Consider the following 12008-nt stretch of genomic DNA (forward strand, 5'->3'; position numbering starts at 1 on the left):
TGACAATGCCAGCCCCCAGTGACCAAATCAGAGTGTGCTGATGCCTACCACCCCAGCACTTGGGAAGCTGAGGCAGGAGGGTTGCTGTGAGTTCAAGGAGGCAGGATTGTGAGTTTTAGGCAAGGTCATCAAACTTACTATGCAGCCAAGAAAGACCTTGAACTCCTGATCCTCCTATCTCCGCCTCCCAAGTGCGGGGATTCCAAGAGAGTGCCACCACACCTGGTTTACACAGGGCTGGCTGGAGACTGAACTCAGGGCTTCATGAACGCTAGGCCATCACTCCAGGAACTCAGTCCCAACCCCACCCTGAAGTCCCTGCCTTTTGGTAGAAAGCTTAGCTTATTTGCTTTTATTGTAACCGTGAACTCACAGGAATCACTCAGAGCTACCTGAAGTTTGCATCTATCCTTTCTCACCTCCTGTGGAGTGGATTTCTTCTCATCCCATCTACCCTCCACTGCTTTAGGATTTATAGACGGCCTCTTCTCTCTAGTGCCTATCTTAAAACACGAAGGTGGTTTGAATAGGAATGGATCCCATAGGCTCATATATTTGAATCTTGGCCTTAGGGAGTGATGCTCCTCGAGGGATTAGGAGGTGTGGCCTTGTTGAAGGAAGTGTGTCACTGGGGGTGGGCTTTGGGGTTTCAAATGCTCAGGCCAGGCCCAGTGTTTCCTTTTCTCTTCCTGCTGACTGGGATGCGGAACTCTCAGCTGCCTCTCCTGCACCATATCCGCCTGCATGCTGCCATGTTCCCCTGCCATGGTAACAATGGACTATAAGCCAGCCCCAATTAAATGCTTTTCCTTTGTAAGAGTTGCTGTGGTCATGGTGTCTCTTCGCAGCAATAGAACATTGACTAAGACAAACACTCTCTTTTTTCTTAGTTATTTTTTTTCTGTTAGACAGACATCTTATCATGTAGTCCAGGATGGCTTCAAAGTCTCCTGCCTCAGTCTCTTGAGTGCTGGGATGACATGTTTATACCTTCCTGCAACAACCTTAAATCGGAACAGGCATGCCTTAAGAGCACAGCTATTGGTTCCTTTCTTCCCTTCCGAAACAATACAAGGCTAATCCTACTTCTTCTGTATCTAAACCAAAGAGTCATCCCAAGGGGCCCAGCAAGGTGAGTGAGTGAGTGTGTGTGTGTGTGTGTGTGTGTGTGTGTGTGTGTGTGTGTGATGGCTCTCAGGCTGCAGTTGGAAATCCTGTCATAGGGCTGGTCAGCCACATCCTGTTCCACCCATACACGAAGGCATGCAAGGCTCTAAAGAGCAAAGTCAGTTGTCCTGTGTCCTCTCAGAATCAGGACTCAAACTTGCCTTCTTCTGGATCAAGACATGGAGGCCTGGCCACGTCTGCTGCCGACCACTCAAGCCGGGGGAGCAGAACTTAGGGGTGACCTGTGCTGTGTGAGCTGTAGGGACCACCTGGCCACACAGCTGCAGGTGCTGATCTCTTCATAAGACTCCTTCCTTCCTTCCTTCCTTCCTTCCTTCCTTCCTTCCTTCCTTCCTTCCTTCCTTCCTTCCTCCCTCCCTCCCTCCCTCCTCCTTTCTTCCTTTCTTCCTTCTCCCTTCCTTTTTGGCTAGGCTGGCCTCAATCTCCTTAAGAGGCCAAAGATGGCTTGAACTTCAACCCTCCTGCCTCCATCTCCCACAGGCTGGGATGACAGGTCTGCCCCATGAAGATCAAACCCAGGGCCTCATATATGGTAGGCCGGCACTACTATACCAACTGAGCTACAATGCCAGCCTCCCTCTGCCCTCGACACCTTTTGAGATGGGGTTGCCATATAGCTCTGGTTGCCCTGGAAGCCCTGGCAAGCACCACCATGCTGGTTTATGGATTTCTGAGGTCTGAACGTCCATGTCGTTCTGGGCCTTGGGGATGGACGTGGGCAGGGCAGACACAGTCGTGACCTTGCAGCGCCTGCAGTTTGATAATCATCACCCATTGTGGTGTAACTGTGGAGCTTCCAGCCTGCTTGGGGGATGGGCCTCAGTGCCCCAACACCATCTCAAACACTCTAGACCAGAAGGTGTGGCCCAGATTAGAGGTGGATCTTCTCACCTCAGGAGATCTGGATTAAAGGTGAATCTTCCCACTTCAAATTATTTAATTTTTTGTTTGTTTTTGAGACAGGGTTTCTCTGTATATCCTTGACTGTCCTGGAACTCACTTTGTAGACCAGACTGGCCTAGAACTCAGAGATCTGCCTGTCTCTGCCTCCCGAGTGCTGAGATTAAAGGCATGAGCTGCCATGCCAGACTCAAATTATTTAATATGAAAAAAAAAATCCCTCACAGTTGTGCCCAGTCATTTGTGTTTTAGTTCATTCCAAGTGTCGTCAAGTTGACAACCAAGAATAGCCATGACAGTAGCCTTGTGGCATATCTCCATCCATTCTGTGAGTTGTATTCCTCTAGGGAACCCTAATATAATTATTGACAAGCACCATGACGACCGGCTCTTGGAGCAGGGAGTCCTCAGTCTCTTGCCCAACACTGTGGTGACACAGGAGACAGGGAGGCCCGGGGTCTGGGGTGACAGACCCAAGCTGGCCACATCCATCCCCTTAGTCCTTCAGCAACATGTGCTGATCCTCGCCTGGCTCCTTGCCAGAGCAGAGGACCGAGGGGGCACTCATGCCGGGGCCTGGCCTCCCGAGGGCCCCGCGCATGTCTGTGGCAGTCGTAACCAGTGCTGGAGTTGAGGGAATCACACTGTTCTGCTGGGGCTTTTAAGAAAACAAACTGTCAGGAGATCCTTTATTAAAAATTTAACTGTGGTAGGAAAATGATTAAGTGGACGTTCATCCTAATGCTATTAAGATAAATTGTTTTCATACGTCCTGAATGTAATGAAGCCGGGGAAAAAAGTTGAGCAAGCTTGTGAGGGTTATGGTTGTTTTGTTTTTTATGTCACAATTTTTTGTTTTCAAGTTTAAAAGATACTCAGACTGGGGATATGGCTGACTCAGGTAAGTGTTGGCCATGCAAGCTTGAAGTCCTGAGTTTGACCTCCAGAGCCCACATGAGGACCTGGGTGCAGCGGTACACATCTGAACCCCAACACTGGGGAGATGGAGGCAGGCCGATTCCTGGGGCTGGAGAGCCAATGTAGCCTAATAAGTGAACTTCAGGTAAAAAAGGTGAGAGGGGCGAGGAAGACACTTGATGCCAACCTCTGGCCTACACACACACACACACACACACACACACACACACACACACACACACACAAAACACATACAACATACCACACAGCACACACATGCACACACACAGCACACATATACACACACACACCACATACACACATGCACACATACCACACCACACACACACACAGCACACACATACCACACACCACACACAACATACCACACAGCACACACACACATGCGCACACACACACACATGCACACAACACATACAACATACCACACAGCACACACACGCACACACACAGCACACTCATACACACACACATGCACACATACCACACCCCCCACACACAGCACACACATACCACACACATACACACACACCACACAGAACATACCACACAGCACACACATGCACACACACAGCACACATATACACATACACCACATACATACATGCACACATACCACACCACACACACACACAGCACACACATACCACACACATACACGCACACCACACAGAACATACCACACCACACACCCACACCCCTCCCTATACAAAACCACACACACACACACACACACACACATGCACACAACACATACAACATACCACACAGCACACACACAGCACACACATACACACACACATGCACACATACCACACCACACACCCACACCCCTCCCCATACAAAACCACACACACACACACACACACACACACACACACACACACGCACACAACACATACAACATACCACACAGCACACACATGCACACACACAGCACACACATACACACACACATGCACACATACCACACCACACGCCCACACCCCTCCCCATACAAAACCACACACACACACACACACACACACACACACACACACACACACACATCAAAAAAAGCAAAGCAGACCAGCTGTTTTGCTGGTGGCTTCCGTGTTTGTCCCTTGTCCTTTGATAAGGTGCCTTCCTTTCCCTCAGGGACTTCTTCGGTGGCTAGCATACGGCTGAGGCCAGGCGTTGGTACAGGATGGGCCACTGAGTCCCCCAGGCCAGGACTGGCCTCCTTCCTTCCTTCCTGGGCCAGAGCCTGGAGTCCCCTCCCGCATGAACTGGTGAGTGTGAGGAGCTGTGCCGAGAAAGCGGAGCCCCGATTCTCCCTCCTGATTGCTGTCCCACTCTCCCAGGCCTCTGTGCTCTGCTGTCCTAAGGGCAGGCTGGCAGGGCTGGAGTGCCTCCTCCTGCCTCTCCTGGGCCCCCAGCCTTCACTTCCTTCACGGAGGTGGAGTCTCAGAGCCTTAGCCTACCCAAGTGAGGACTAGGTGGCCCTGGGGCGCAGAGGCCACAACAGTGTGACAGCTGTACATGGGGTGATGGGAGAGATGTGTGGGCCACCATGGCCTTGTTTTACACCACGCTGGTGCTGTAAGTGCCACGCTCGGTGAGCGCTCTACCACCTGGGCCACACTCCCTCCCAAGCCCCCAAACTTTCCAGTAGCTCTGACAGAGTGCCTGTTATCCTCACTTTGCCCAGGATGAAGTTGAGGTCTGGGCGGTTTCCATAATGTCCCTGAGGCTGCGAGTGGACGGTATACGTCCCTGGACACGGAGCACATGGGAACTGATGGGCGGCTGAGCTGTGGGAGGAAGAAGGTGCCTGTGCTCTGAAGGACCTCTTGGTCACAGTGTTTTAGGGTCAGGGCATGGGATGAGTGGGGATGGGACTGAGGTCAAAGGAAGGACATGTTGTCTCCTGGCTGTAGTCCCAGCATGCAAGAGGATTATGGGAAGTTGCAGGCCAGCCTGGGCTATAGAGTAGAACTCTGCCTCACCCCTGCCCTCCGGCAGTACACACCGTGTGGGTTTGAGGATGAGTTCAGACTCCCAGAACCCACACAAAGCTGGACAAGGAAGTGCTCAGACCACTGTGCACTCAGTGGCTTCCAACAGAGACCTGCCCCAGACAGAGTGGAAGGAGCTCCACCTCCAAGTGTGCCCTCTGACCTTCACCCCTGCACTGCAGCCCCTGGCTGTTGTAGTGATGTGCATGAGCACACACACATGCAAGATGCAACCCTCTGGAAAATGTGTATTTCCCAATTGCCAACAAAATGTTAATATTCTTGCCACATGCACAAAGAAGACAAACAACCCCCCTCTGTTCTTCCTCTCTTGTGCGCACAAACACACGCACACACACAGCCCAACAAACACACACATACACACACACACACACACACACACACACGTGCGCGCGCACACACACACACACACACACACACACACACACACAGGCCAGGGGAGGACACAGCTGGTGAAGCATTTGCCCAGTTGGCAGCAGGTCCAGAGTTGGACTCCCAGAACCCACATCAAAAGCCAGGTGTGACGGCAGGTGTCTGTCCTTCAGGCCGGGGATGCCAGGAGCTCACTACCTGGATAGCCTGGCTGACAGCTGGGCACCAAGCCAGTGAGAGACCTCCTCACAGGACATGGTTACTGCCTGAGAGGTGGTATCTGAAGCTGTCCTCTGGCCTCCACACATGCATGAACACACACACACACACACACACACACACACACACACACACACATAAACACACACGTCAGGGTGGGGCTGTAGCTCACTTGGTGGAGAGTTCAAGGAGCATGTACCACATAAACTAGGTGTGGTGGCACTTTTCAGCCTTTGGGAGGTGGAGGCAGGAGGATCAGGAGTTCAAGGCCACCTTCTGTAATGCAGTGCATCAAGGCTGGCCTGAGATAAATGAGACCTTATCTCAAATAAGAAAAGGAAGGTGGAGAAAAAGAAAAAAAACCTGACCCCACAAACAGCTCAGTTGAAGGAGGCAGGTGTGTGGCCCCTCCCCAGGCTCCTCAGACGCGGGAAGGAGGTACCCATCCAGGTGCAGACTTCAGCCTCTGCCCCCCTATCTACAGCAGGGGCTCTACTGCTGACCTATACCCCACCCACTTTTTACATTTTATTTTGAGAAATGGCTTTAAAAAGTCTCCCAGGCTGTCTTTGAACACTCAGTCCCCCTGCCTCAGCGTCCTGAGTTGTGGTAAAGCCGGGCCTCTGCTACCACTCCGGGCTTTGCATCTGCTGCTTCTGTTCCCTTGTCCTGATTGCAGAAAGTATTGAAGGCCTTCAATGGACAATAGTTAGAAAACAAAACACCATTGGAGAAGTTAAATTCCCCACAAAGAGCTACCTCGAGAGAGAAGCATGGGTAGTATTTTTGTGTGTTCCTTGTGAAATGTTTCTTTAAAAGATTTATTTATAGCTGAGTGGTGGTGGTGCATGCCTTTAATACCAGCACTTAGAAGGCAGAGGTAGGCATATTGCTGTGAGTTCGAGGCCAGCCTGGTCTCTAGAGGGAGTTCCAGGACAGCCAGAGCTACTCAGAGAAACCCTGTCTCAAAAACAAAAGCAGAAGAAAAGAGAAGATGTATTTATTATTAGGTGTCTGGTTTTAGCTGGGTGTGAGTATGTACATCACGTGTCCAATGCCCACAAAGGCAAGAAGAGGATTTCAAATCCCCATGGAACTGGAGTTTCATGTGGTTGAGCTGCTGTGTGGGTGCTGGGTCCCAAACCTGGGTCCTCTGCAAGAACAACCCTTTCAAATTTTTTTAACTAAAAATTTTTCATGGGGGCTAGAGAGATGGATCAGTGGTTAAGAGCACTGACTGCTCTTCCAGAGGACCCAGGTTCAATTCCCAGCACCCACATGGCAACTCACAACTATGTATGATTTCTGTTCCAGGGGATCCAACACCCTCACACAGATATGAATGTAGGCATAAAACAAAAATTAAATAAACTATAAAAATTCTATGCATATATGTATTTTGCCTACATATATGTATTTGTACCGTGTGTGCCTGATGCCCTCAGAGGTCAGAAAAGGACATCAAAGTTGGGAGGTTGTCCGACACTATATGGGTGCTGGGAACCGAACCCAGGTCAGTGTTGCTAACAGCTGGACCGTGTCTCCAACCCCACTCCTTGTGAAGTTTTAAAATATTAACACTACGGGATCATTTGGTGGTTCCTCCTTGTATTTTTTGAAAGCTCAGTAATATTGAGATGGCGTCCCACTATGAAGCCTTAAACTCCTGGCAATCCTCCTGCCTCAGGCTCCTGAATGCTGGGGTGTCGGTTATGTAGCCCCACACCTTGCTAACCATTTGGTGTCGTATATGGGGCATTTGGAAGTGTCTCGTGATCTTCTTTAAGACCTCATTGTAAATAACCTATGCGGAATCCACAGAGGGAGTGTGGGGAAATCCCGGCCCCCAACTACAGCCATGCAGTATCCAAGGTGGGGGTACGGGATAGCTCACACCCGGGTTTTCGCAGTGTGGGACGCTAGGCCATCTTCACACAGGAAGTGTGTGAACCTTGTCTTCCTTCCAGCGGTGGGTGTGGGAGGAGTGCACCACAGCCTCTGTAGTGACGGCGGAGGCACTTGGCTAAGTTAGGTGCACACATAGCCCAGGAGCAGCAGTTCCTCCAGAAATACACTTTGGGGCCCCGGAGAGGGAATGCACGCACAGGGACCAAGCTCAATGCCCAGCACTCACAGGAAGAACTAGGTGTATGACTAACAATCGTGATCTCAGCATAGAGAAATGGAGACGGGCGGATCCTTGGGGCTGGCTGGGTAGCTAGCCCAGCTGATTTGATGAGTTCCAAGCCCATGAGGATCCTGTCTCAAAAATGAGGTGGACAGCTCCCAGCGAATAACACCCAGGGTGAGACTCTGACCACACACACACACACACACACACACACACACACACACACACACACACACACACCAACATGTATGCAAGCAAACATACTGAGAAGAGAAAGACCTACCACTCCCACAGAAGTCCCCAAGTGTGATTTTGTAGCAAGGGAGAGGGTAGGTGGGCCAGCAAGGGGAGTCCTGAAGCAGTTAGGGTGACGGAAGAGACACACATGGCTGAGGGAACGTGGGGACAAAGAACCAGCTCCACAGTAGTTTTATTTGCATAAATTAAACAGACACATGCATGCATTGCATACACACAGACACACATGCATGCATACGCACACACACACACACACACACACACACACACACACATGTGCACACCCACACACATGTACACGGCGGCAGGAAGGCAGAGACCACCATGAGCATCTGAGGGTGGTTGTGGGGCAGGGGGGAGATGGGGATGGGTTAGAGAGGAAGGATGTGTGTGGTAAGGAGCCCAGCCATGTGGAGCAGCTTCCGGAGAAGATGAGGAGATGGAGGGGTAGCTGTCCAACATCTGCTTCCCACACCCCAAATTCTCCAGGGCCTGGTGATCTGTCAATAGGCCAGAGTAACCCTGGGGCTGCAAGTTCTGTTAGGTTGTGAAGTCCAGACCAGCCGGACAACTGGGGAGCACCGGGGAACTGCTGATTTAAGAAAAAGAAAATGCTCTGGACTCCACCCTCAGCACCACAAACCAACCAACCTAAACAAAATCAAGTGAGAAGAGCCAGGCACTGTCTCTGCCCTGTGGTGGAGGCTTTCCCGGCCACCCACCCACACAGCCACAGAGGTCACATTTTGGAGAGAACCCTGTCAGTATCCTTAGAGTCCCTCCAGTGCCCAGTGTGGTCCTCTCTGCTCCCACCAAGCAGAGTGCTCCCAGGCCAGGCTATGTGGAAAGAGGTGGTGGGACTCTCAGCCATGCAGGTTCTCACAGGAGGGCACTGTGGGGACAGGGACCCTGCTCAGTAGGACTACTGCTTACAGCTGAGGATGCGGCCGGGAATGGCACAAGTACACCTGGGAGTTGTGGAGGCAGGTGATAAGCCAGCCATGAGGCAACAGTGTGTGTGTGTGTGTGTGTGTGTGTGTGTGTGTGTGTGTGTGTGTGTGTGGTCTCTAAGGATGGTCTGTTGAGTGTGTGTGTGCAAGTGTGCACGCGCATGCCTGTGTGCACAGGGCCAGGTATGTGATCAAATGACACCACTGGGTAGTGCTTCTCTGATCTTGAACTCTGACCCAGCAGGCACACGTCTAGGAACAGGTTGCAAGGGCTGAGTCTGGAGCAATGGGGAGATGTGGCATGGACGTCTCCACTTGCAACTGAGCAGTGAGTAGTCTTTCTTCTTTTGTGCTTGCTGTCACCACGCTGAGACCCAAAAGCAAGGCGAGCAAGCACTCTTGGCTGGAGCCATATGCCCACCTGCCCAGCCTCTCTGCTGATGTCTGTAATGAGTGTGTAGAATCCCAGAGCTTGGGCACCCAGCCATTTAACTAGTCTCTTCTTGATGACAAGAATACTATGCTTTCAACAAACCACACTAGGCACCAGGCCTGTTGGTTTATGCATTTAGTCTCAGCACTTTGGAGACAGAGTTCAGGGCCAGCTTGGGACACATAATGAAAATCTATTTCAAAAACCATAAACCAAGCCAAAGCTAGTGGCACAGGCCTGGCATCTCAGGCCCTCAAATAGGCAAGATGACAAGCCTACAGTGTGCCTGGGTTATAGAGTAGGTTCAAGGCCAGCCTGGGCAACTGAGTGAAACCCTGTCTCAAAACAGAAAGTGAAAAGAGGGTCGGGGACATGGCCAGTGGCAGAGACCCTTCCTAAAATCTCCCAGTGTGTTTGGGGTGGCTGTGGCTTAGCGGTAGAGCACCTGCCTGGCATGTTGGAGGCCCTGGGTTCCCTCCCCAATACTGCAAAACAAAAGCCCAGCAATGACAGCTGAGAAAACGCTCCTGGCTGCACCATCAGGTGCCAAAACCCATCCTCGAGGCAACATTAAACACCGTGGCTCTGGATTCTGGAAAGAAAGCAGGCTGAGGCCATGGCTGAGGGGAAAAGCGATTGATGCACACGCAGGAGGAGCAGCATTCGAGCTCCAGCACCAATGGAAAAGCCAGGCGTGGTGGTGCACATCTGTAACCCCAGCACTGGGAAGGAAGACAGGAGGATCCCTGAGGCTTGCTGGCCAGTCAGCCTAGTGGTCTGTACCCTCCAGTTCAGAGAGAGACCCTGCTCCAAAAAAGGGTGGAGCGTGATCATGGAAGACACCTGACATCTACCTGTGGCTTCCACCTGCACGTACACAACACACACACACACACACACACACACACACACACACACACACACACACACACCGAAGCAAAGGACCTTCCTGCTAGCCAGGCAGGACCCTGAGTATGTGCTGGGACATCGGCTTGGGAACTCCAGATGGGAAGGAGAGCTATCTGAGCCTGTGGGGTAGCTTTTGTCTCTGTATGTTTATCTAAGTGTATTTTCTAGTTTTCCTGAATTAATTTGTATTCATTCTGTAATAAATAATTAAAAGATACATTTACATAAGCCCAGAAAGGTATGAAAACAAATGTAAACAGGAGTTATTTATATCTGGGTGGTGGGATGTGATGATTTTTTAAAAACATGGATAATTAAAACCATTACTTTTTTTCTTTTGTTGTGTGCTGGTTCGTTGGTTGGATTTGACACATGGTCTCTCTGTGGCCCAGACTGGTCTGGAACTCACTATGTAGCTCAGGGTGGCTTTCATGGTTATCCTCCTGGGATGCGAGGTGTACAGCACCATGCCAAGCCAGCATTGCATCTCTTGCTCCTGCCACCTTTCTGCTCTGGATCTCAGCTTTTATGGAAGACCAGCAACTTCTACAGCGGAAACAGAGCCCCTAAATGGTGACTAATGAGAATGTTCTGATTTCTACTGTGATGCTTCATTCTTTGATGATGTCCATGTTGTGGCAAAGGGTCTTCCCCTAGTGAGGGGCATAAACAGCCCAGCAGAGGCTGCAGCTGCAGGGATGTGGGTGCAGACTTGCAGCCAACTGGCAGAAATGGTGACGTATAGCCTGTTCAAGGAGGCAGCTGGCGAGGTGGGCTTGGATAGACAGAGATAGCCCCAGGAGCATTGGGTGGTGGCACTGGGTCTCAAGTTTCTCTAGTTCACCCATCCTTGCTTCCCAGCCACCCAGAAAGGGTCTTCTGCCCCCCTCAGGGCTTCCATTCTTCCCAGAGTCTAGCTCCCCAGGAGAGTTATGTGGGACTGCTGACCCCTCTGCTGAGGACTGGGGGTCTGGGACCTTCTGTGAGGGTGCCCTCCTCTCTCCCATCTGTATGAAATGGGTACAAAGCAGTCTGTGTGAGGACTTGGAACTGACTAGATGCCTTTAAAATGGTGGCCTTCAGCCAAGTATGGTGGTCCACAACCGTAATCCTAGCACACAGGAGATTGAAGCAAGACAGTCACTGCAAGTTGGGGACAATCTGGGCTACAGAGCAGGTGTAAGGTCAGCTTGAGCTATGGAAAGACTTCCAAACCAGTTGGAGATGCAGAGTGAGACCCCGACCTTATCTCAAGCAAACAAACAAACAAAACAAACAAACGAACAAGTAAATAAGAAAAGCAAAACAAACCCCAAGAAACAGCCAACAACAAAGGGCTCACTCTAGTGAGCCCGGCATCTGATGACAGCTGCAGATGTTTGGAAAGAAGTGGCCAGAGCTGCGAGCACTCTGCAGCACTCAGGACAGCTCCACCTCAGCCTCCGGTTCCAAATGTCACACCGCAGGGGTGGGAGGCAGAGCCCAACAGCCCCCTCTGCCACCAGCACAGCCCCAGCCCCAGTGCACCAAACAAAGACAGCTAAAGTCATCTGCAGCTCCTACTAACTCCTATGCCAGTGCCAGCCCTATACCCTCGACCCCTTGGTCCCCATCATTCATCCAGCTAGCTCCCCAGGACCGGAATGAGTCCTCACTTTCTAGAAGAAGGTACTGAATCTTGCTGGGAGATG

The 12008-nt window shown here is 51.2% G+C and overlaps 1 protein-coding gene across 3 annotated transcripts in view; it reads right to left on the reverse strand.

The window, feature by feature from the left end:
• Lrrc4b (leucine rich repeat containing 4B) overlaps nt 1–12008 on the reverse strand; it is a 35736-nt gene that overhangs the window by 6443 nt on the left and 17285 nt on the right. The window lies entirely within an intron of this gene.

Source organism: Peromyscus californicus, unplaced genomic scaffold, assembly GCF_007827085.1.
Source record: "Peromyscus californicus insignis strain IS unplaced genomic scaffold, ASM782708v3 Scaffold_4__1_contigs__length_199733344, whole genome shotgun sequence".
Taxonomy (NCBI): domain Eukaryota; kingdom Metazoa; phylum Chordata; class Mammalia; order Rodentia; family Cricetidae; genus Peromyscus; species Peromyscus californicus.